Raw genomic sequence first — 23,352 nt, 5'->3', positions numbered from 1 at the left:
CCTTAGGGGCTCTTACCACGTCCCACTTAGAACCGAGGGTACGCATTTCTTCACCACCCCTTCAGCATTTCTTGTTTGCAGAAGTTTTGCTGATGGCCATGCTGAGTCGTGTGACATGATAGGTTTTTGTAACGTGTATTTTCGTGTCTAATAATTCCTAAGGTTCAGCATTTTTCCACGCCTTTTTTTATTCTGTTAAACAAAAACAGGAAAAAAAAAAACCGTGAGTACAATAAACCTCTCGAAATTGTCTTCTTGGAAGGTTGCCCTCTTTCGACTTTTTTGGTCGATTTTCGACCCCAGGATTTTGTTTTGGAGGGCAGGTGTCATTTACAAGCCTGCAATGTGTGTGAATATTGAGTGACCATTAGCACTGACTTTAAAGCTGCTGCTGTGGGAAACGGCCACAAGGCGTCAGCATTGCTACATTCCCACATCTGGTTACTAGGGCAGCAGAGCCTTCTGGAAGTCCTGTTCCCAGGTTGTCAATTAGAATGGAATGTGCCAGGAAAAAACCCCAGAAGTGTATGTCACATTACTTCTTGTTCGCTCTTTTAATTTGTTTAAATCGGGGTAATGATTAGAATACTGTTGGTCCTAGATGTACAGAATCTGGTTCATTTGTACGTTTTATATATATATATATATTCTTGTACAGATCCTCTTCCCATGTAAATTATTGCAGAGTGTTCTGGTGACCTCCCTTGCTATATGGTCGGTCTGTTTGATATATATATTTAATATGTATTTGTACACATATGGTGACAATAATCTTAATTTATCCATTCCCCCCACCTTTCATTTTACATAAGCTTAGTTTGTTTTCTAAGTGTGTGAGTGTCTTTCTTTGTGGAAATATGTTCATTTGTGTCAGCTGTTAGATAACGCCTATATGTGATGTCATACGGTATGCCTTTTGCTTTCCGACTTCACTCATGTTCTGTGATGATCTCTAGGCTCATCTCGGGCGCCTCAAAGAGCAGTGTTTCCTTGTTTTCCATGGCTAATAGTCCACTGTGTCCACGGACCAGCTCTTCTTATCCATTCATCTGTTGATGGACATTTGGGTTGCTTCGGTGTCTTGGCTACTGTGAAAACTCGTGGAGTGCAGCTCTTGCAGCCTGTCTTCTCAGGTGAGAGGCTCAGCTGTGGGTGTTCTGGATGGAAGGGTGGCTCAATTTTTAATTGAAAACGCAGCTCCTTTCTGTTCTCATTATTGGCTGTTACAACTAGACATGTCCTCCGCAGACAGAGGGAACAGAGTTCTCTAAAACCCCTTCAGCATTTATTGTTTGTAGTCTTTTGGCTGACGGTAGATAACTTGGGTGAGCTGAAAGCTTTTTGTAGGTTAGAGGAGTCTGATCATTCCTGATGTTGAGCTTTTCTCCATTTTGCTTTTTTTGATAAAGAGGGGGTAAAACTTACCTCTTCATACTATCTCTTTGACACATTTGCCTGCTTTGAATTTTTTTCACCACTGCCGAGCTCAGGACATTTTTTTTTTTTTTTTGAGGGCAGGTGTCTTTTAGAGGCCTGAGTCCTTGTGAATGTTAAGTGACCCATAGCTATGCGTTTAAAGCCGCTCTTGCGGGAAACGGCCACAAGGCGGCAGCATTTCTCCATTTCCAACTCTGGGTTTTCCTGCAACAGAGGCTTCCTGGAAATTGTGTTCCTAGGCTGCAAATGAGAGTGCAGTGTGCCAGGGCAAACCCCCAAGAGCTTATATCTCCTTACTTCTTGTGTGTTTTTTAAAATTTAATTGTTATCTAGTATCACAGCCAATTGGATAAAAACGTGGTGTGTGTTCTAGCTGTACAGCATCTGGTTCATTATATGTATGTATCGATCTATTCATCTTTGGATCCTTTCCCGTGTAGGTTATTACAGAGTGTTGAGTCGACCTCTCCTGGTATTCCTTAGGTATTTTGTGATTATATATTTCATATGTATCAGTACATGTCTGTAAACCCCCATATCCAAATTCATACATTCCTTACACCTTTCCACTTGGTTAAGCATAGTTGGTTTTCTGGATCTATGCACGGCCTTCTCTTGGAAATGACTTCATGGGTATCAATGTTGAAGTAACAACTATAAGTGATGTCATAGGATATTTATACTTCGGTTTCTTTCGTACTTCCTTTTGGGTGGGTATCTCTAGATCCTTCTACGGTGGTGCCAGCGGCACTGTTCCATGCTCTTCCGTGGCTCATGTTCCATTGTGCACATGGGCCCCCTTCTTCTTGGTGCATTGTTCTGTTGATGGACATTTGGGTTTCTTCCAAGTCTTGGCTATGGTACATGTTGCTGCAGTGCAGGATGGCCAGCCTGTGTCTTTTTGATTTTGGTCTACTCGGGAGATAGGCCCATCAGTGGGCCTACCCGATTACAGGGTAGCTCAATTTTTACCTTTCAACGCACCTCCACGGTGTTCTCACTACTAGCTGTTACCAGGTAACGTCCCAGCGGCCGCTAGAGGGCACAGAGTTCTCTAAAACACCTTGAGCATTTATTCTTTGTAGACTCTGTGGCTGATGATCATTCTGACGACGGTGGGTGAACGTTTCTGTCGACTGGATTTGCATGGCTTTATTAATTCCTGATGTTGAGCATTTTCCCATGCCCTTTTATTTATCACAAGAGAAAGAAAGAAAGAGAAGACAAAATGTGCACAAAATATGCCTCTTGAAATTGTCGTTTTGAAATGTGCACGTCTTTTGAGTTTTTTTCCTCGATTGACGACCCAAGAATCGTTTTTGAGGGCAGGTGTCATTTATAGGCCTGCAATGATTTTGAATATCAAGTGACCATTAGCACTGGGTTTAAAGCTGCTGTTTTGAGAAACGGCCACAAGGCGGCAGCAGGTCTCCTTTACCAAACCTGGTTACTCGGGCAACAGAGCCTCCGTGGAAGTCGTATTCTAGGTTGTCAATTAGAATGGACTGTGCCAGGAAAAAGCCCCTTATGTTTGTGCCTCACGACTGACTTGTTCGTTTTTTAATTCAATGTTTATTTTTTCTCACAGCAAGTTTGATTACAATGTTTTGCTTGTTGTAGGTGTGAAAGAGGTGGCTCTTTTACACATAAACATGTATCTAGTCTTCTTTGGATCCTTTTGCCATGTAGCTTATGACACAATGTTGAGTACTCTTCTCTTGGTATTCCGTAGGCCTTTGGTGATTTTGTATTTCACCTGTGTTTGTATATCTCTCTTAAACCCAATTTCCTAATGTACACAATTCTCACACCTGTCCATGGGTGAACCATAAATCTGTTTATTGCATCTGTGGTTGCCTTTCTCTGTGGAAATATCTTCAGTGATATCAGTTTTTAGGGAACACCTATAACTGATATCGTAGGCTATGTATCTTTCGCTCTGTGACTTACTGCAAGGTGCGTGATGAACTCTAGCCTCACCGATGGTGCTGTTGATGGCATTGTTTCCTTTTGTTCCTTGGCTAATATTCCATCTGTACAGGTCCCTGTTCTTCTTTGTCCACTCATCTGTTGATGGACTTTCTGCTTGCTTCCGTGTCCTGGCTATTGTAATACTCCTGCAATGCAGATTTGCCTGCCTGTGTCTTTCCACTTCTGTCTTCTTTCTTAGGTTATAGGCCCACGAGTGGGCCTGCTGGATCATATCGTAACTCAGTGTTTACCTTGTAAAGGCACCTCCATTCTGTTCCCATTAGTGCCTCTTACCAGGTGAAGTCCTGTGGCGAGCATTGCCCTCTGAGGAAGGCGCCACTAAGACCCTCATAAGCCTCAGGGCCCGACTGTACTCTCCTTGGTATGCATCCTGGACTTTATGGTATGAACATACAAAAGGAGATGGTCTTTGGCCAAATCGCTCCAGGGACCTGCTCAGTTACTGGGAGTCCCTGGTTGTTCCCTAAAGCTAGGAAAAGCAACCCTGGAGGGGAAATTGGTGCCTTTGAGGGAGAAGCCGAGCAGCCAACCAACCAGCTGATGCTGATAAGCTGTGACTAAGCCGAGAAGCCAACCAACCAGCTGATGCCGATAAGGCGTGACGAAGCAAATTCCCTGCTTTAGGGGTATATATACGGCTAGGCTTTGTTATTAAACTTGCCTTGCAAGCGTCAGTTGCTTGTGCCCTTCTGATCCCATACCTTGGTGCGTTCAGTTCCCTACCCGCTCTCGTCGGTTGTTGCTACACTTTGAGGACCCGCCGCGGCTGGCGGCAAAGTCCCACTTAACCTAGAGGGTATGCACTTCTCCACAACCCCTTCAGCATGAATGGTTGGTAGTTTTGTTGCTGATGGTTCTTCTGACTGGTGTGAGCCGATACCTCTGTGGTTGGATTTGCATGCGTCTCATAAAGCCTTGAAATTGAGCTTTCAGGGATGTCCTTTTTTTCTTCAAACTGTGTGTGTGGCTTACCTCATCACATTCTTTTCTTGAACCATGTGCCGCCTTTTGAAATATTTTGGCCACTACCTCCCTCAAGACATTTTGAGGGCAGGTTTCATTGACAGCCCTCCAGGACTTGTGCACACGAAGTGACCATTAGCACGGGTTTTCAAGCTGCCGTTGCAGGTAACGGCCAGAGGGCTGCAGCATTTCTGCGTTTCCCACTCTGGTAACTAGTGAAACAGACCTTCCTGCCAGTGGTGTTCCTCGGTTATCAATGACGGTGGGATGTGTCTGGAGAAACCCCCCAAAGCTGATGTCTCCTTACTTATATCTGTTTTTAAAATGGAATTTCTACTTTTCACTGGAGTACTCTTCCATTGTGTCCATGGACCACTGCTCCTTTCTGCATTCCTCTGTGGCTGGGCATTTTCATTGCTTCCAAGTGTTGGCTATGGTAAACATTGCTGGATTGCAGGATTGCCAGCCCGTGTCTTTTTGATTCTCATCCTCTCAGGTGATAGACCCAGCAGTGGCTGTGCTTGATTGAACGGTCGCTCAATGTTGACCCTTTCCAGGCAACTCCACTGTGTTTTCCTTAGGGGCTCTTACCACGTCCCACTTAGAACCGAGGGTACGCATTTCTTCACCACCCCTTCAGCATTTCTTGTTTGCAGAAGTTTTGCTGATGGCCATGCTGAGTCGTGTGACATGATAGGTTTTTGTAACGTGTATTTTCGTGTCTAATAATTCCTAAGGTTCAGCATTTTTCCACGCCTTTTTTTATTCTGTTAAACAAAAACAGGAAAAAAAAAAACCGTGAGTACAATAAACCTCTCGAAATTGTCTTCTTGGAAGGTTGCCCTCTTTCGACTTTTTTGGTCGATTTTCGACCCCAGGATTTTGTTTTGGAGGGCAGGTGTCATTTACAAGCCTGCAATGTGTGTGAATATTGAGTGACCATTAGCACTGACTTTAAAGCTGCTGCTGTGGGAAACGGCCACAAGGCGTCAGCATTGCTACATTCCCACATCTGGTTACTAGGGCAGCAGAGCCTTCTGGAAGTCCTGTTCCCAGGTTGTCAATTAGAATGGAATGTGCCAGGAAAAAACCCCAGAAGTGTATGTCACATTACTTCTTGTTCGCTCTTTTAATTTGTTTAAATTGGGGTAATGATTAGAATACTGTTGGTCCTAGATGTACAGAATCTGGTTCATTTGTACGTTTTATATATATATATATATTCTTGTACAGATCCTCTTCCCATGTAAATTATTGCAGAGTGTTCTGGTGACCTCCCTTGCTATATGGTCGGTCTGTTTGATATATATATTTAATATGTATTTGTACACATATGGTGACAATAATCTTAATTTATCCATTCCCCCCACCTTTCATTTTACATAAGCTTAGTTTGTTTTCTAAGTGTGTGAGTGTCTTTCTTTGTGGAAATATGTTCATTTGTGTCAGCTGTTAGATAACGCCTATATGTGATGTCATACGGTATGCCTTTTGCTTTCCGACTTCACTCATGTTCTGTGATGATCTCTAGGCTCATCTCGGGCGCCTCAAAGAGCAGTGTTTCCTTGTTTTCCATGGCTAATAGTCCACTGTGTCCATGGACCAGCTCTTCTTATCCATTCATCTGTTGATGGACATTTGGGTTGCTTCGGTGTCTTGGCTACTGTGAAAACTCGTGGAGTGCAGCTCTTGCAGCCTGTCTTCTCAGGTGAGAGGCTCAGCTGTGGGTGTTCTGGATGGAAGGGTGGCTCAATTTTTAATTGAAAACGCAGCTCCTTTCTGTTCTCATTATTGGCTGTTACAACTAGACATGTCCTCCGCAGACAGAGGGAACAGAGTTCTCTAAAACCCCTTCAGCATTTATTGTTTGTAGTCTTTTGGCTGACGGTAGATAACTTGGGTGAGCTGAAAGCTTTTTGTAGGTTAGAGGAGTCTGATCATTCCTGATGTTGAGCTTTTCTCCATTTTGCTTTTTTTGATAAAGAGGGGGTAAAACTTACCTCTTCATACTATCTCTTTGACACATTTGCCTGCTTTGAATTTTTTTCACCACTGCCGAGCTCAGGACATTTTTTTTTTTTTTTTGAGGGCAGGTGTCTTTTAGAGGCCTGAGTCCTTGTGAATGTTAAGTGACCCATAGCTATGCGTTTAAAGCCGCTCTTGCGGGAAACGGCCACAAGGCGGCAGCATTTCTCCATTTCCAACTCTGGGTTTTCCTGCAACAGAGGCTTCCTGGAAATTGTGTTCCTAGGCTGCAAATGAGAGTGCAGTGTGCCAGGGCAAACCCCCAAGAGCTTATATCTCCTTACTTCTTGTGTGTTTTTTAAAATTTAATTGTTATCTAGTATCACAGCCAATTGGATAAAAACGTGGTGTGTGTTCTAGCTGTACAGCATCTGGTTCATTATATGTATGTATCGATCTATTCATCTTTGGATCCTTTCCCGTGTAGGTTATTACAGAGTGTTGAGTCGACCTCTCCTGGTATTCCTTAGGTATTTTGTGATTATATATTTCATATGTATCAGTACATGTCTGTAAACCCCCATATCCAAATTCATACATTCCTTACACCTTTCCACTTGGTTAAGCATAGTTGGTTTTCTGGATCTATGCACGGCCTTCTCTTGGAAATGACTTCATGGGTATCAATGTTGAAGTAACAACTATAAGTGATGTCATAGGATATTTATACTTCGGTTTCTTTCGTACTTCCTTTTGGGTGGGTATCTCTAGATCCTTCTACGGTGGTGCCAGCGGCACTGTTCCATGCTCTTCCGTGGCTCATGTTCCATTGTGCACATGGGCCCCCTTCTTCTTGGTGCATTGTTCTGTTGATGGACATTTGGGTTTCTTCCAAGTCTTGGCTATGGTACATGTTGCTGCAGTGCAGGATGGCCAGCCTGTGTCTTTTTGATTTTGGTCTACTCGGGAGATAGGCCCATCAGTGGGCCTACCCGATTACAGGGTAGCTCAATTTTTACCTTTCAACGCACCTCCACGGTGTTCTCACTACTAGCTGTTACCAGGTAACGTCCCAGCGGCCGCTAGAGGGCACAGAGTTCTCTAAAACACCTTGAGCATTTATTCTTTGTAGACTCTGTGGCTGATGATCATTCTGACGACGGTGGGTGAACGTTTCTGTCGACTGGATTTGCATGGCTTTATTAATTCCTGATGTTGAGCATTTTCCCATGCCCTTTTATTTATCACAAGAGAAAGAAAGAAAGAGAAGACAAAATGTGCACAAAATATGCCTCTTGAAATTGTCGTTTTGAAATGTGCACGTCTTTTGAGTTTTTTTCCTCGATTGACGACCCAAGAATCGTTTTTGAGGGCAGGTGTCATTTATAGGCCTGCAATGATTTTGAATATCAAGTGACCATTAGCACTGGGTTTAAAGCTGCTGTTTTGAGAAACGGCCACAAGGCGGCAGCAGGTCTCCTTTACCAAACCTGGTTACTCGGGCAACAGAGCCTCCGTGGAAGTCGTATTCTAGGTTGTCAATTAGAATGGACTGTGCCAGGAAAAAGCCCCTTATGTTTGTGCCTCACGACTGACTTGTTCGTTTTTTAATTCAATGTTTATTTTTTCTCACAGCAAGTTTGATTACAATGTTTTGCTTGTTGTAGGTGTGAAAGAGGTGGCTCTTTTACACATAAACATGTATCTAGTCTTCTTTGGATCCTTTTGCCATGTAGCTTATGACACAATGTTGAGTACTCTTCTCTTGGTATTCCGTAGGCCTTTGGTGATTTTGTATTTCACCTGTGTTTGTATATCTCTCTTAAACCCAATTTCCTAATGTACACAATTCTCACACCTGTCCATGGGTGAACCATAAATCTGTTTATTGCATCTGTGGTTGCCTTTCTCTGTGGAAATATCTTCAGTGATATCAGTTTTTAGGGAACACCTATAACTGATATCGTAGGCTATGTATCTTTCGCTCTGTGACTTACTGCAAGGTGCGTGATGAACTCTAGCCTCACCGATGGTGCTGTTGATGGCATTGTTTCCTTTTGTTCCTTGGCTAATATTCCATCTGTACAGGTCCCTGTTCTTCTTTGTCCACTCATCTGTTGATGGACTTTCTGCTTGCTTCCGTGTCCTGGCTATTGTAATACTCCTGCAATGCAGATTTGCCTGCCTGTGTCTTTCCACTTCTGTCTTCTTTCTTAGGTTATAGGCCCACGAGTGGGCCTGCTGGATCATATCGTAACTCAGTGTTTACCTTGTAAAGGCACCTCCATTCTGTTCCCATTAGTGCCTCTTACCAGGTGAAGTCCTGTGGCGAGCATTGCCCTCTGAGGAAGGCGCCACTAAGACCCTCATAAGCCTCAGGGCCCGACTGTACTCTCCTTGGTATGCATCCTGGACTTTATGGTATGAACATACAAAAGGAGATGGTCTTTGGCCAAATCGCTCCAGGGACCTGCTCAGTTACTGGGAGTCCCTGGTTGTTCCCTAAAGCTAGGAAAAGCAACCCTGGAGGGGAAATTGGTGCCTTTGAGGGAGAAGCCGAGCAGCCAACCAACCAGCTGATGCTGATAAGCTGTGACTAAGCCGAGAAGCCAACCAACCAGCTGATGCCGATAAGGCGTGACGAAGCAAATTCCCTGCTTTAGGGGTATATATACGGCTAGGCTTTGTTATTAAACTTGCCTTGCAAGCGTCAGTTGCTTGTGCCCTTCTGATCCCATACCTTGGTGCGTTCAGTTCCCTACCCGCTCTCGTCGGTTGTTGCTACACTTTGAGGACCCGCCGCGGCTGGCGGCAAAGTCCCACTTAACCTAGAGGGTATGCACTTCTCCACAACCCCTTCAGCATGAATGGTTGGTAGTTTTGTTGCTGATGGTTCTTCTGACTGGTGTGAGCCGATACCTCTGTGGTTGGATTTGCATGCGTCTCATAAAGCCTTGAAATTGAGCTTTCAGGGATGTCCTTTTTTTCTTCAAACTGTGTGTGTGGCTTACCTCATCACATTCTTTTCTTGAACCATGTGCCGCCTTTTGAAATATTTTGGCCACTACCTCCCTCAAGACATTTTGAGGGCAGGTTTCATTGACAGCCCTCCAGGACTTGTGCACACGAAGTGACCATTAGCACGGGTTTTCAAGCTGCCGTTGCAGGTAACGGCCAGAGGGCTGCAGCATTTCTGCGTTTCCCACTCTGGTAACTAGTGAAACAGACCTTCCTGCCAGTGGTGTTCCTCGGTTATCAATGACGGTGGGATGTGTCTGGAGAAACCCCCCAAAGCTGATGTCTCCTTACTTATATCTGTTTTTAAAATGGAATTTCTACTTTTCACTGGAGTACTCTTCCATTGTGTCCATGGACCACTGCTCCTTTCTGCATTCCTCTGTGGCTGGGCATTTTCATTGCTTCCAAGTGTTGGCTATGGTAAACATTGCTGGATTGCAGGATTGCCAGCCCGTGTCTTTTTGATTCTCATCCTCTCAGGTGATAGACCCAGCAGTGGCTGTGCTTGATTGAACGGTCGCTCAATGTTGACCCTTTCCAGGCAACTCCACTGTGTTTTCCTTAGGGGCTCTTACCACGTCCCACTTAGAACCGAGGGTACGCATTTCTTCACCACCCCTTCAGCATTTCTTGTTTGCAGAAGTTTTGCTGATGGCCATGCTGAGTCGTGTGACATGATAGGTTTTTGTAACGTGTATTTTCGTGTCTAATAATTCCTAAGGTTCAGCATTTTTCCACGCCTTTTTTTATTCTGTTAAACAAAAACAGGAAAAAAAAAAACCGTGAGTACAATAAACCTCTCGAAATTGTCTTCTTGGAAGGTTGCCCTCTTTCGACTTTTTTGGTCGATTTTCGACCCCAGGATTTTGTTTTGGAGGGCAGGTGTCATTTACAAGCCTGCAATGTGTGTGAATATTGAGTGACCATTAGCACTGACTTTAAAGCTGCTGCTGTGGGAAACGGCCACAAGGCGTCAGCATTGCTACATTCCCACATCTGGTTACTAGGGCAGCAGAGCCTTCTGGAAGTCCTGTTCCCAGGTTGTCAATTAGAATGGAATGTGCCAGGAAAAAACCCCAGAAGTGTATGTCACATTACTTCTTGTTCGCTCTTTTAATTTGTTTAAATCGGGGTAATGATTAGAATACTGTTGGTCCTAGATGTACAGAATCTGCTTCATTTGTACGTTTTATATATATATATATACTCTTGTACAGATCCTCTTCCCATGTAAATTATTGCAGAGTGTTCTGGTGACCTCCCTTGCTATATGGTCGGTCTGTTTGATATATATATTTAATATGTATTTGTACACATATGGTGACACTAATCTTAATTTATCCATTCCCCCAACCTTTCATTTTACATAAGCTTAGTTTGTTTTCTAAGTGTGTGAGTGTCTTTCTTTGTGGAAATATGTTCATTTGTGTCAGCTGTTAGATAACGCCTATATGTGATGTCATACGGTATGCCTTTTGCTTTCCGACTTCACTCATGTTCTGTGATGATCTCTAGGCTCATCTCGGGCGCCTCAAAGAGCAGTGTTTCCTTGTTTTCCATGGCTAATAGTCCACTGTGTCCACGGACCAGCTCTTCTTATCCATTCATCTGTTGATGGACATTTGGGTTGCTTCGGTGTCTTGGCTACTGTGAAAACTCGTGGAGTGCAGCTCTTGCAGCCTGTCTTCTCAGGTGAGAGGCTCAGCTGTGGGTGTTCTGGATGGAAGGGTGGCTCAATTTTTAATTGAAAACGCAGCTCCTTTCTGTTCTCATTATTGGCTGTTACAACTAGACATGTCCTCCGCAGACAGAGGGAACAGAGTTCTCTAAAACCCCTTCAGCATTTATTGTTTGTAGTCTTTTGGCTGACGGTAGATAACTTGGGTGAGCTGAAAGCTTTTTGTAGGTTAGAGGAGTCTGATCATTCCTGATGTTGAGCTTTTCTCCATTTTGCTTTTTTTGATAAAGAGGGAGTAAAACTTACCTCTTCATACTATCTCTTTGACACATTTGCCTGCTTTGAATTTTTTTCACCACTGCCGAGCTCAGGACATTTTTTTTTTTTTTTTGAGGGCAGGTGTCTTTTAGAGGCCTGAGTCCTTGTGAATGTTAAGTGACCCATAGCTATGCGTTTAAAGCCGCTCTTGCGGGAAACGGCCACAAGGCGGCAGCATTTCTCCATTTCCAACTCTGGGTTTTCCTGCAACAGAGGCTTCCTGGAAATTGTGTTCCTAGGCTGCAAATGAGAGTGCAGTGTGCCAGGGCAAACCCCCAAGAGCTTATATCTCCTTACTTCTTGTGTGTTTTTTAAAATTTAATTGTTATCTAGTATCACAGCCAATTGGATAAAAACGTGGTGTGTGTTCTAGCTGTACAGCATCTGGTTCATTATATGTATGTATCGATCTATTCATCTTTGGATCCTTTCCCGTGTAGGTTATTACAGAGTGTTGAGTCGACCTCTCCTGGTATTCCTTAGGTATTTTTTGATTATATATTTCATATGTATCAGTACATGTCTGTAAACCCCCATATCCAAATTCATACATTCCTTACACTTTTCCACTTGGTTAAGCATAGTTGGTTTTCTGGATCTATGCACGGCCTTCTCTTGGAAATGACTTCATGGGTATCAATGTTGAAGTAACAACTATAAGTGATGTCATAGGATATTTATACTTCGGTTTCTTTCGTACTTCCTTTTGGGTGGGTATCTCTAGATCCTTCTACGGTGGTGCCAGCGGCACTGTTCCATGCTCTTCTGTGGCTCATGTTCCATTGTGCACATGGGCCCCCTTCTTCTTGGTGCATTGTTCTGTTGATGGACATTTGGGTTTCTTCCAAGTCTTGGCTATGGTACATGTTGCTGCAGTGCAGGATGGCCAGCCTGTGTCTTTTTGATTTTGGTCTACTCGGGAGATAGGCCCATCAGTGGGCCTACCCGATTACAGGGTAGCTCAATTTTTACCTTTCAACGCACCTCCACGGTGTTCTCACTACTAGCTGTTACCAGGTAACGTCCCAGCGGCCGCTAGAGGGCACAGAGTTCTCTAAAACACCTTGAGCATTTATTCTTTGTAGACTCTGTGGCTGATGATCATTCTGACGACGGTGGGTGAACGTTTCTGTCGACTGGATTTGCATGGCTTTATTAATTCCTGATGTTGAGCATTTTCCCATGCCCTTTTATTTATCACAAGAGAAAGAAAGAAAGAGAAGACAAAATGTGCACAAAATATGCCTCTTGAAATTGTCGTTTTGAAATGTGCACGTCTTTTGAGTTTTTTTCCTCGATTGACGACCCAAGAATCGTTTTTGAGGGCAGGTGTCATTTATAGGCCTGCAATGATTTTGAATATCAAGTGACCATTAGCACTGGGTTTAAAGCTGCTGTTTTGAGAAACGGCCACAAGGCGGCAGCAGGTCTCCTTTACCAAACCTGGTTACTCGGGCAACAGAGCCTCCGTGGAAGTCGTATTCTAGGTTGTCAATTAGAATGGACTGTGCCAGGAAAAAGCCCCTTATGTTTGTGCCTCACGACTGACTTGTTCGTTTTTTAATTCAATGTTTATTTTTTCTCACAGCAAGTTTGATTACAATGTTTTGCTTGTTGTAGGTGTGAAAGAGGTGGCTCTTTTACACATAAACATGTATCTAGTCTTCTTTGGATCCTTTTGCCATGTAGCTTATGACACAATGTTGAGTACTCTTCTCTTGGTATTCCGTAGGCCTTTGGTGATTTTGTATTTCACCTGTGTTTGTATATCTCTCTTAAACCCAATTTCCTAATGTACACAATTCTCACACCTGTCCATGGGTGAACCATAAATCTGTTTATTGCATCTGTGGTTGCCTTTCTCTGTGGAAATATCTTCAGTGATATCAGTTTTTAGGGAACACCTATAACTGATATCGTAGGCTATGTATCTTTCGCTCTGTGACTTACTGCAAGGTGCGTGATGAACTCTAGCCTCACCGATGGTGCTGTTGATGGCATTGTTTCCTTTTGTTCCTTGGCTAATATTCCATCTGTACAGGTCCCTGTTCTTCTTTGTCCACTCATCTGTTGATGGACTTTCTGCTTGCTTCCGTGTCCTGGCTATTGTAATACTCCTGCAATGCAGATTTGCCTGCCTGTGTCTTTCCACTTCTGTCTTCTTTCTTAGGTTATAGGCCCACGAGTGGGCCTGCTGGATCATATCGTAACTCAGTGTTTACCTTGTAAAGGCACCTCCATTCTGTTCCCATTAGTGCCTCTTACCAGGTGAAGTCCTGTGGCGAGCATTGCCCTCTGAGGAAGGCGCCACTAAGACCCTCATAAGCCTCAGGGCCCGACTGTACTCTCCTTGGTATGCATCCTGGACTTTATGGTATGAACATACAAAAGGAGATGGTCTTTGGCCAAATCGCTCCAGGGACCTGCTCAGTTACTGGGAGTCCCTGGTTGTTCCCTAAAGCTAGGAAAAGCAACCCTGGAGGGGAAATTGGTGCCTTTGAGGGAGAAGCCGAGCAGCCAACCAACCAGCTGATGCTGATAAGCTGTGACTAAGCCGAGAAGCCAACCAACCAGCTGATGCCGATAAGGCGTGACGAAGCAAATTCCCTGCTTTAGGGGTATATATACGGCTAGGCTTTGTTATTAAACTTGCCTTGCAAGCGTCAGTTGCTTGTGCCCTTCTGATCCCATACCTTGGTGCGTTCAGTTCCCTACCCGCTCTCGTCGGTTGTTGCTACACTTTGAGGACCCGCCGCGGCTGGCGGCAAAGTCCCACTTAACCTAGAGGGTATGCACTTCTCCACAACCCCTTCAGCATGAATGGTTGGTAGTTTTGTTGCTGATGGTTCTTCTGACTGGTGTGAGCCGATACCTCTGTGGTTGGATTTGCATGCGTCTCATAAAGCCTTGAAATTGAGCTTTCAGGGATGTCCTTTTTTTCTTCAAACTGTGTGTGTGGCTTACCTCATCACATTCTTTTCTTGAACCATGTGCCGCCTTTTGAAATATTTTGGCCACTACCTCCCTCAAGACATTTTGAGGGCAGGTTTCATTGACAGCCCTCCAGGACTTGTGCACACGAAGTGACCATTAGCACGGGTTTTCAAGCTGCCGTTGCAGGTAACGGCCAGAGGGCTGCAGCATTTCTGCGTTTCCCACTCTGGTAACTAGTGAAACAGACCTTCCTGCCAGTGGTGTTCCTCGGTTATCAATGACGGTGGGATGTGTCTGGAGAAACCCCCCAAAGCTGATGTCTCCTTACTTATATCTGTTTTTAAAATGGAATTTCTACTTTTCACTGGAGTACTCTTCCATTGTGTCCATGGACCACTGCTCCTTTCTGCATTCCTCTGTGGCTGGGCATTTTCATTGCTTCCAAGTGTTGGCTATGGTAAACATTGCTGGATTGCAGGATTGCCAGCCCGTGTCTTTTTGATTCTCATCCTCTCAGGTGATAGACCCAGCAGTGGCTGTGCTTGATTGAACGGTCGCTCAATGTTGACCCTTTCCAGGCAACTCCACTGTGTTTTCCTTAGGGGCTCTTACCACGTCCCACTTAGAACCGAGGGTACGCATTTCTTCACCACCCCTTCAGCATTTCTTGTTTGCAGAAGTTTTGCTGATGGCCATGCTGAGTCGTGTGACATGATAGGTTTTTGTAACGTGTATTTTCGTGTCTAATAATTCCTAAGGTTCAGCATTTTTCCACGCCTTTTTTTATTCTGTTAAACAAAAACAGGAAAAAAAAAAACCGTGAGTACAATAAACCTCTCGAAATTGTCTTCTTGGAAGGTTGCCCTCTTTCGACTTTTTTGGTCGATTTTCGACCCCAGGATTTTGTTTTGGAGGGCAGGTGTCATTTACAAGCCTGCAATGTGTGTGAATATTGAGTGACCATTAGCACTGACTTTAAAGCTGCTGCTGTGGGAAACGGCCACAAGGCGTCAGCATTGCTACATTCCCACATCTGGTTACTAGGGCAGCAGAGCCTTCTGGAAGTCCTGTTCCCAGGTTGTCAATTAGAATGGAATGTGCCAGGAAAAAACCCCAGAAGTGTATGTCACATTACTTCTTGTTCGCTCTTTTAATTTGTTTAAATTGGGGTAATGATTAGAATACTGTTGGTCCTAGATGTACAGAATCTGGTTCATTTGTACGTTTTATATATATATATATATTCTTGTACAGATCCTCTTCCCATGTAAATTATTGCAGAGTGTTCTGGTGACCTCCCTTGCTATATGGTCGGTCTGTTTGATATATATATTTAATATGTATTTGTACACATATGGTGACAATAATCTTAATTTATCCATTCCCCCCACCTTTCATTTTACATAAGCTTAGTTTGTTTTCTAAGTGTGTGAGTGTCTTTCTTTGTGGAAATATGTTCATTTGTGTCAGCTGTTAGATAACGCCTATATGTGATGTCATACGGTATGCCTTTTGCTTTCCGACTTCACTCATGTTCTGTGATGATCTCTAGGCTCATCTCGGGCGCCTCAAAGAGCAGTGTTTCCTTGTTTTCCATGGCTAATAGTCCACTGTGTCCATGGACCAGCTCTTCTTATCCATTCATCTGTTGATGGACATTTGGGTTGCTTCGGTGTCTTGGCTACTGTGAAAACTCGTGGAGTGCAGCTCTTGCAGCCTGTCTTCTCAGGTGAGAGGCTCAGCTGTGGGTGTTCTGGATGGAAGGGTGGCTCAATTTTTAATTGAAAACGCAGCTCCTTTCTGTTCTCATTATTGGCTGTTACAACTAGACATGTCCTCCGCAGACAGAGGGAACAGAGTTCTCTAAAACCCCTTCAGCATTTATTGTTTGTAGTCTTTTGGCTGACGGTAGATAACTTGGGTGAGCTGAAAGCTTTTTGTAGGTTAGAGGAGTCTGATCATTCCTGATGTTGAGCTTTTCTCCATTTTGCTTTTTTTGATAAAGAGGGGGTAAAACTTACCTCTTCATACTATCTCTTTGACACATTTGCCTGCTTTGAATTTTTTTCACCACTGCCGAGCTCAGGACATTTTTTTTTTTTTTTTGAGGGCAGGTGTCTTTTAGAGGCCTGAGTCCTTGTGAATGTTAAGTGACCCATAGCTATGCGTTTAAAGCCGCTCTTGCGGGAAACGGCCACAAGGCGGCAGCATTTCTCCATTTCCAACTCTGGGTTTTCCTGCAACAGAGGCTTCCTGGAAATTGTGTTCCTAGGCTGCAAATGAGAGTGCAGTGTGCCAGGGCAAACCCCCAAGAGCTTATATCTCCTTACTTCTTGTGTGTTTTTTAAAATTTAATTGTTATCTAGTATCACAGCCAATTGGATAAAAACGTGGTGTGTGTTCTAGCTGTACAGCATCTGGTTCATTATATGTATGTATCGATCTATTCATCTTTGGATCCTTTCCCGTGTAGGTTATTACAGAGTGTTGAGTCGACCTCTCCTGGTATTCCTTAGGTATTTTGTGATTATATATTTCATATGTATCAGTACATGTCTGTAAACCCCCATATCCAAATTCATACATTCCTTACACCTTTCCACTTGGTTAAGCATAGTTGGTTTTCTGGATCTATGCACGGCCTTCTCTTGGAAATGACTTCATGGGTATCAATGTTGAAGTAACAACTATAAGTGATGTCATAGGATATTTATACTTCGGTTTCTTTCGTACTTCCTTTTGGGTGGGTATCTCTAGATCCTTCTACGGTGGTGCCAGCGGCACTGTTCCATGCTCTTCCGTGGCTCATGTTCCATTGTGCACATGGGCCCCCTTCTTCTTGGTGCATTGTTCTGTTGATGGACATTTGGGTTTCTTCCAAGTCTTGGCTATGGTACATGTTGCTGCAGTGCAGGATGGCCAGCCTGTGTCTTTTTGATTTTGGTCTACTCGGGAGATAGGCCCATCAGTGGGCCTACCCGATTACAGGGTAGCTCAATTTTTACCTTTCAACGCACCTCCACGGTGTTCTCACTACTAGCTGTTACCAGGTAACGTCCCAGCGGCCGCTAGAGGGCACAGAGTTCTCTAAAACACCTTGAGCATTTATTCTTTGTAGACTCTGTGGCTGATGATCATTCTGACGACGGTGGGTGAACGTTTCTGTCGACTGGATTTGCATGGCTTTATTAATTCCTGATGTTGAGCATTTTCCCATGCCCTTTTATTTATCACAAGAGAAAGAAAGAAAGAGAAGACAAAATGTGCACAAAATATGCCTCTTGAAATTGTCGTTTTGAAATGTGCACGTCTTTTGAGTTTTTTTCCTCGATTGACGACCCAAGAATCGTTTTTGAGGGCAGGTGTCATTTATAGGCCTGCAATGATTTTGAATATCAAGTGACCATTAGCACTGGGTTTAAAGCTGCTGTTTTGAGAAACGGCCACAAGGCGGCAGCAGGTCTCCTTTACCAAACCTGGTTACTCGGGCAACAGAGCCTCCGTGGAAGTCGTATTCTAGGTTGTCAATTAGAATGGACTGTGCCAGGAAAAAGCCCCTTATGTTTGTGCCTCACGACTGACTTGTTCGTTTTTTAATTCAATGTTTATTTTTTCTCACAGCAAGTTTGATTACAATGTTTTGCTTGTTGTAGGTGTGAAAGAGGTGGCTCTTTTACACATAAACATGTATCTAGTCTTCTTTGGATCCTTTTGCCATGTAGCTTATGACACAATGTTGAGTACTCTTCTCTTGGTATTCCGTAGGCCTTTGGTGATTTTGTATTTCACCTGTGTTTGTATATCTCTCTTAAACCCAATTTCCTAATGTACACAATTCTCACACCTGTCCATGGGTGAACCATAAATCTGTTTATTGCATCTGTGGTTGCCTTTCTCTGTGGAAATATCTTCAGTGATATCAGTTTTTAGGGAACACCTATAACTGATATCGTAGGCTATGTATCTTTCGCTCTGTGACTTACTGCAAGGTGCGTGATGAACTCTAGCCTCACCGATGGTGCTGTTGATGGCATTGTTTCCTTTTGTTCCTTGGCTAATATTCCATCTGTACAGGTCCCTGTTCTTCTTTGTCCACTCATCTGTTGATGGACTTTCTGCTTGCTTCCGTGTCCTGGCTATTGTAATACTCCTGCAATGCAGATTTGCCTGCCTGTGTCTTTCCACTTCTGTCTTCTTTCTTAGGTTATAGGCCCACGAGTGGGCCTGCTGGATCATATCGTAACTCAGTGTTTACCTTGTAAAGGCACCTCCATTCTGTTCCCATTAGTGCCTCTTACCAGGTGAAGTCCTGTGGCGAGCATTGCCCTCTGAGGAAGGCGCCACTAAGACCCTCATAAGCCTCAGGGCCCGACTGTACTCTCCTTGGTATGCATCCTGGACTTTATGGTATGAACATACAAAAGGAGATGGTCTTTGGCCAAATCGCTCCAGGGACCTGCTCAGTTACTGGGAGTCCCTGGTTGTTCCCTAAAGCTAGGAAAAGCAACCCTGGAGGGGAAATTGGTGCCTTTGAGGGAGAAGCCGAGCAGCCAACCAACCAGCTGATGCTGATAAGCTGTGACTAAGCCGAGAAGCCAACCAACCAGCTGATGCCGATAAGGCGTGACGAAGCAAATTCCCTGCTTTAGGGGTATATATACGGCTAGGCTTTGTTATTAAACTTGCCTTGCAAGCGTCAGTTGCTTGTGCCCTTCTGATCCCATACCTTGGTGCGTTCAGTTCCCTACCCGCTCTCGTCGGTTGTTGCTACACTTTGAGGACCCGCCGCGGCTGGCGGCAAAGTCCCACTTAACCTAGAGGGTATGCACTTCTCCACAACCCCTTCAGCATGAATGGTTGGTAGTTTTGTTGCTGATGGTTCTTCTGACTGGTGTGAGCCGATACCTCTGTGGTTGGATTTGCATGCGTCTCATAAAGCCTTGAAATTGAGCTTTCAGGGATGTCCTTTTTTTCTTCAAACTGTGTGTGTGGCTTACCTCATCACATTCTTTTCTTGAACCATGTGCCGCCTTTTGAAATATTTTGGCCACTACCTCCCTCAAGACATTTTGAGGGCAGGTTTCATTGACAGCCCTCCAGGACTTGTGCACACGAAGTGACCATTAGCACGGGTTTTCAAGCTGCCGTTGCAGGTAACGGCCAGAGGGCTGCAGCATTTCTGCGTTTCCCACTCTGGTAACTAGTGAAACAGACCTTCCTGCCAGTGGTGTTCCTCGGTTATCAATGACGGTGGGATGTGTCTGGAGAAACCCCCCAAAGCTGATGTCTCCTTACTTATATCTGTTTTTAAAATGGAATTTCTACTTTTCACTGGAGTACTCTTCCATTGTGTCCATGGACCACTGCTCCTTTCTGCATTCCTCTGTGGCTGGGCATTTTCATTGCTTCCAAGTGTTGGCTATGGTAAACATTGCTGGATTGCAGGATTGCCAGCCCGTGTCTTTTTGATTCTCATCCTCTCAGGTGATAGACCCAGCAGTGGCTGTGCTTGATTGAACGGTCGCTCAATGTTGACCCTTTCCAGGCAACTCCACTGTGTTTTCCTTAGGGGCTCTTACCACGTCCCACTTAGAACCGAGGGTACGCATTTCTTCACCACCCCTTCAGCATTTCTTGTTTGCAGAAGTTTTGCTGATGGCCATGCTGAGTCGTGTGACATGATAGGTTTTTGTAACGTGTATTTTCGTGTCTAATAATTCCTAAGGTTCAGCATTTTTCCACGCCTTTTTTTATTCTGTTAAACAAAAACAGGAAAAAAAAAAACCGTGAGTACAATAAACCTCTCGAAATTGTCTTCTTGGAAGGTTGCCCTCTTTCGACTTTTTTGGTCGATTTTCGACCCCAGGATTTTGTTTTGGAGGGCAGGTGTCATTTACAAGCCTGCAATGTGTGTGAATATTGAGTGACCATTAGCACTGACTTTAAAGCTGCTGCTGTGGGAAACGGCCACAAGGCGTCAGCATTGCTACATTCCCACATCTGGTTACTAGGGCAGCAGAGCCTTCTGGAAGTCCTGTTCCCAGGTTGTCAATTAGAATGGAATGTGCCAGGAAAAAACCCCAGAAGTGTATGTCACATTACTTCTTGTTCGCTCTTTTAATTTGTTTAAATCGGGGTAATGATTAGAATACTGTTGGTCCTAGATGTACAGAATCTGCTTCATTTGTACGTTTTATATATATATATATACTCTTGTACAGATCCTCTTCCCATGTAAATTATTGCAGAGTGTTCTGGTGACCTCCCTTGCTATATGGTCGGTCTGTTTGATATATATATTTAATATGTATTTGTACACATATGGTGACACTAATCTTAATTTATCCATTCCCCCAACCTTTCATTTTACATAAGCTTAGTTTGTTTTCTAAGTGTGTGAGTGTCTTTCTTTGTGGAAATATGTTCATTTGTGTCAGCTGTTAGATAACGCCTATATGTGATGTCATACGGTATGCCTTTTGCTTTCCGACTTCACTCATGTTCTGTGATGATCTCTAGGCTCATCTCGGGCGCCTCAAAGAGCAGTGTTTCCTTGTTTTCCATGGCTAATAGTCCACTGTGTCCACGGACCAGCTCTTCTTATCCATTCATCTGTTGATGGACATTTGGGTTGCTTCGGTGTCTTGGCTACTGTGAAAACTCGTGGAGTGCAGCTCTTGCAGCCTGTCTTCTCAGGTGAGAGGCTCAGCTGTGGGTGTTCTGGATGGAAGGGTGGCTCAATTTTTAATTGAAAACGCAGCTCCTTTCTGTTCTCATTATTGGCTGTTACAACTAGACATGTCCTCCGCAGACAGAGGGAACAGAGTTCTCTAAAACCCCTTCAGCATTTATTGTTTGTAGTCTTTTGGTTGACGGTAGATAACTTGGGTGAGCTGAAAGCTTTTTGTAGGTTAGAGGAGTCTGATCATTCCTGATGTTGAGCTTTTCTCCATTTTGCTTTTTTTGATAAAGAGGGAGTAAAACTTACCTCTTCATACTATCTCTTTGACACATTTGCCTGCTTTGAATTTTTTTCACCACTGCCGAGCTCAGGACATTTTTTTTTTTTTTTTTGAGGGCAGGTGTCTTTTAGAGGCCTGAGTCCTTGTGAATGTTAAGTGACCCATAGCTATGCGTTTAAAGCCGCTCTTGCGGGAAACGGCCACAAGGCGGCAGCATTTCTCCATTTCCAACTCTGGGTTTTCCTGCAACAGAGGCTTCCTGGAAATTGTGTTCCTAGGCTGCAAATGAGAGTGCAGTGTGCCAGGGCAAACCCCCAAGAGCTTATATCTCCTTACTTCTTGTGTGTTTTTTAAAATTTAATTGTTATCTAGTATCACAGCCAATTGGATAAAAACGTGGTGTGTGTTCTAGCTGTACAGCATCTGGTTCATTATATGTATGTATCGATCTATTCATCTTTGGATCCTTTCCCGTGTAGGTTATTACAGAGTGTTGAGTCGACCTCTCCTGGTATTCCTTAGGTATTTTTTGATTATATATTTCATATGTATCAGTACATGTCTGTAAACCCCCATATCCAAATTCATACATTCCTTACACTTTTCCACTTGGTTAAGCATAGTTGGTTTTCTGGATCTATGCACGGCCTTCTCTTGGAAATGACTTCATGGGTATCAATGTTGAAGTAACAACTATAAGTGATGTCATAGGATATTTATACTTCGGTTTCTTTCGTACTTCCTTTTGGGTGGGTATCTCTAGATCCTTCTACGGTGGTGCCAGCGGCACTGTTCCATGCTCTTCTGTGGCTCATGTTCCATTGTGCACATGGGCCCCCTTCTTCTTGGTGCATTGTTCTGTTGATGGACATTTGGGTTTCTTCCAAGTCTTGGCTATGGTACATGTTGCTGCAGTGCAGGATGGCCAGCCTGTGTCTTTTTGATTTTGGTCTACTCGGGAGATAGGCCCATCAGTGGGCCTACCCGATTACAGGGTAGCTCAATTTTTACCTTTCAACGCACCTCCACGGTGTTCTCACTACTAGCTGTTACCAGGTAACGTCCCAGCGGCCGCTAGAGGGCACAGAGTTCTCTAAAACACCTTGAGCATTTATTCTTTGTAGACTCTGTGGCTGATGATCATTCTGACGACGGTGGGTGAACGTTTCTGTCGACTGGATTTGCATGGCTTTATTAATTCCTGATGTTGAGCATTTTCCCATGCCCTTTTATTTATCACAAGAGAAAGAAAGAAAGAGAAGACAAAATGTGCACAAAATATGCCTCTTGAAATTGTCGTTTTGAAATGTGCACGTCTTTTGAGTTTTTTTCCTCGATTGACGACCCAAGAATCGTTTTTGAGGGCAGGTGTCATTTATAGGCCTGCAATGATTTTGAATATCAAGTGACCATTAGCACTGGGTTTAAAGCTGCTGTTTTGAGAAACGGCCACAAGGCGGCAGCAGGTCTCCTTTACCAAACCTGGTTACTCGGGCAACAGAGCCTCCGTGGAAGTCGTATTCTAGGTTGTCAATTAGAATGGACTGTGCCAGGAAAAAGCCCCTTATGTTTGTGCCTCACGACTGACTTGTTCGTTTTTTAATTCAATGTTTATTTTTTCTCACAGCAAGTTTGATTACAATGTTTTGCTTGTTGTAGGTGTGAAAGAGGTGGCTCTTTTACACATAAACATGTATCTAGTCTTCTTTGGATCCTTTTCCCATGTAGCTTATGACACAATGTTGAGTACTCTTCTCTTGGTATTCCGTAGGCCTTTGGTGATTTTGTATTTCACCTGTGTTTGTATATCTCTCTTAAACCCAATTTCCTAATGTACACAATTCTCACACCTGTCCATGGGTGAACCATAAATCTGTTTATTGCATCTGTGGTTGCCTTTCTCTGTGGAAATATCTTCAGTGATATCAGTTTTTAGGGAACACCTATAACTGATATCGTAGGCTATGTATCTTTCGCTCTGTGACTTACTGCAAGGTGCGTGATGAACTCTAGCCTCACCGATGGTGCTGTTGATGGCATTGTTTCCTTTTGTTCCTTGGCTAATATTCCATCTGTACAGGTCCC

At 43.8% G+C, this 23,352-nt stretch overlaps 1 long non-coding RNA gene across 5 annotated transcripts in view; it reads right to left on the bottom strand.

Moving 5' to 3' along the window:
• The window catches only part of LOC136793579 (uncharacterized), a 231,671-nt gene that overhangs the window by 149,403 nt on the left and 58,916 nt on the right, over positions 1-23,352 (bottom strand). Inside the window, exon 5 of one of the 5 annotated variants that reach the window (XR_010839057.1) lies at positions 17,147-20,060. The exons of the other annotated variants lie outside the window; for them this stretch is intronic. This is a non-coding gene — a long non-coding RNA (uncharacterized lncRNA). Of the gene's footprint in view, positions 1-17,146; positions 20,061-23,352 lie in introns of those variants that run through there. 5 annotated transcript variants of the gene reach the window in all.

This window comes from Kogia breviceps, chromosome 2 (genome assembly GCF_026419965.1).
Source record: "Kogia breviceps isolate mKogBre1 chromosome 2, mKogBre1 haplotype 1, whole genome shotgun sequence".
Lineage (NCBI taxonomy): Eukaryota > Metazoa > Chordata > Mammalia > Artiodactyla > Physeteridae > Kogia > Kogia breviceps.
Note: the sequence above shows the minus strand (reverse complement) of the source record. Positions and strands in the feature narration are given on the sequence as shown.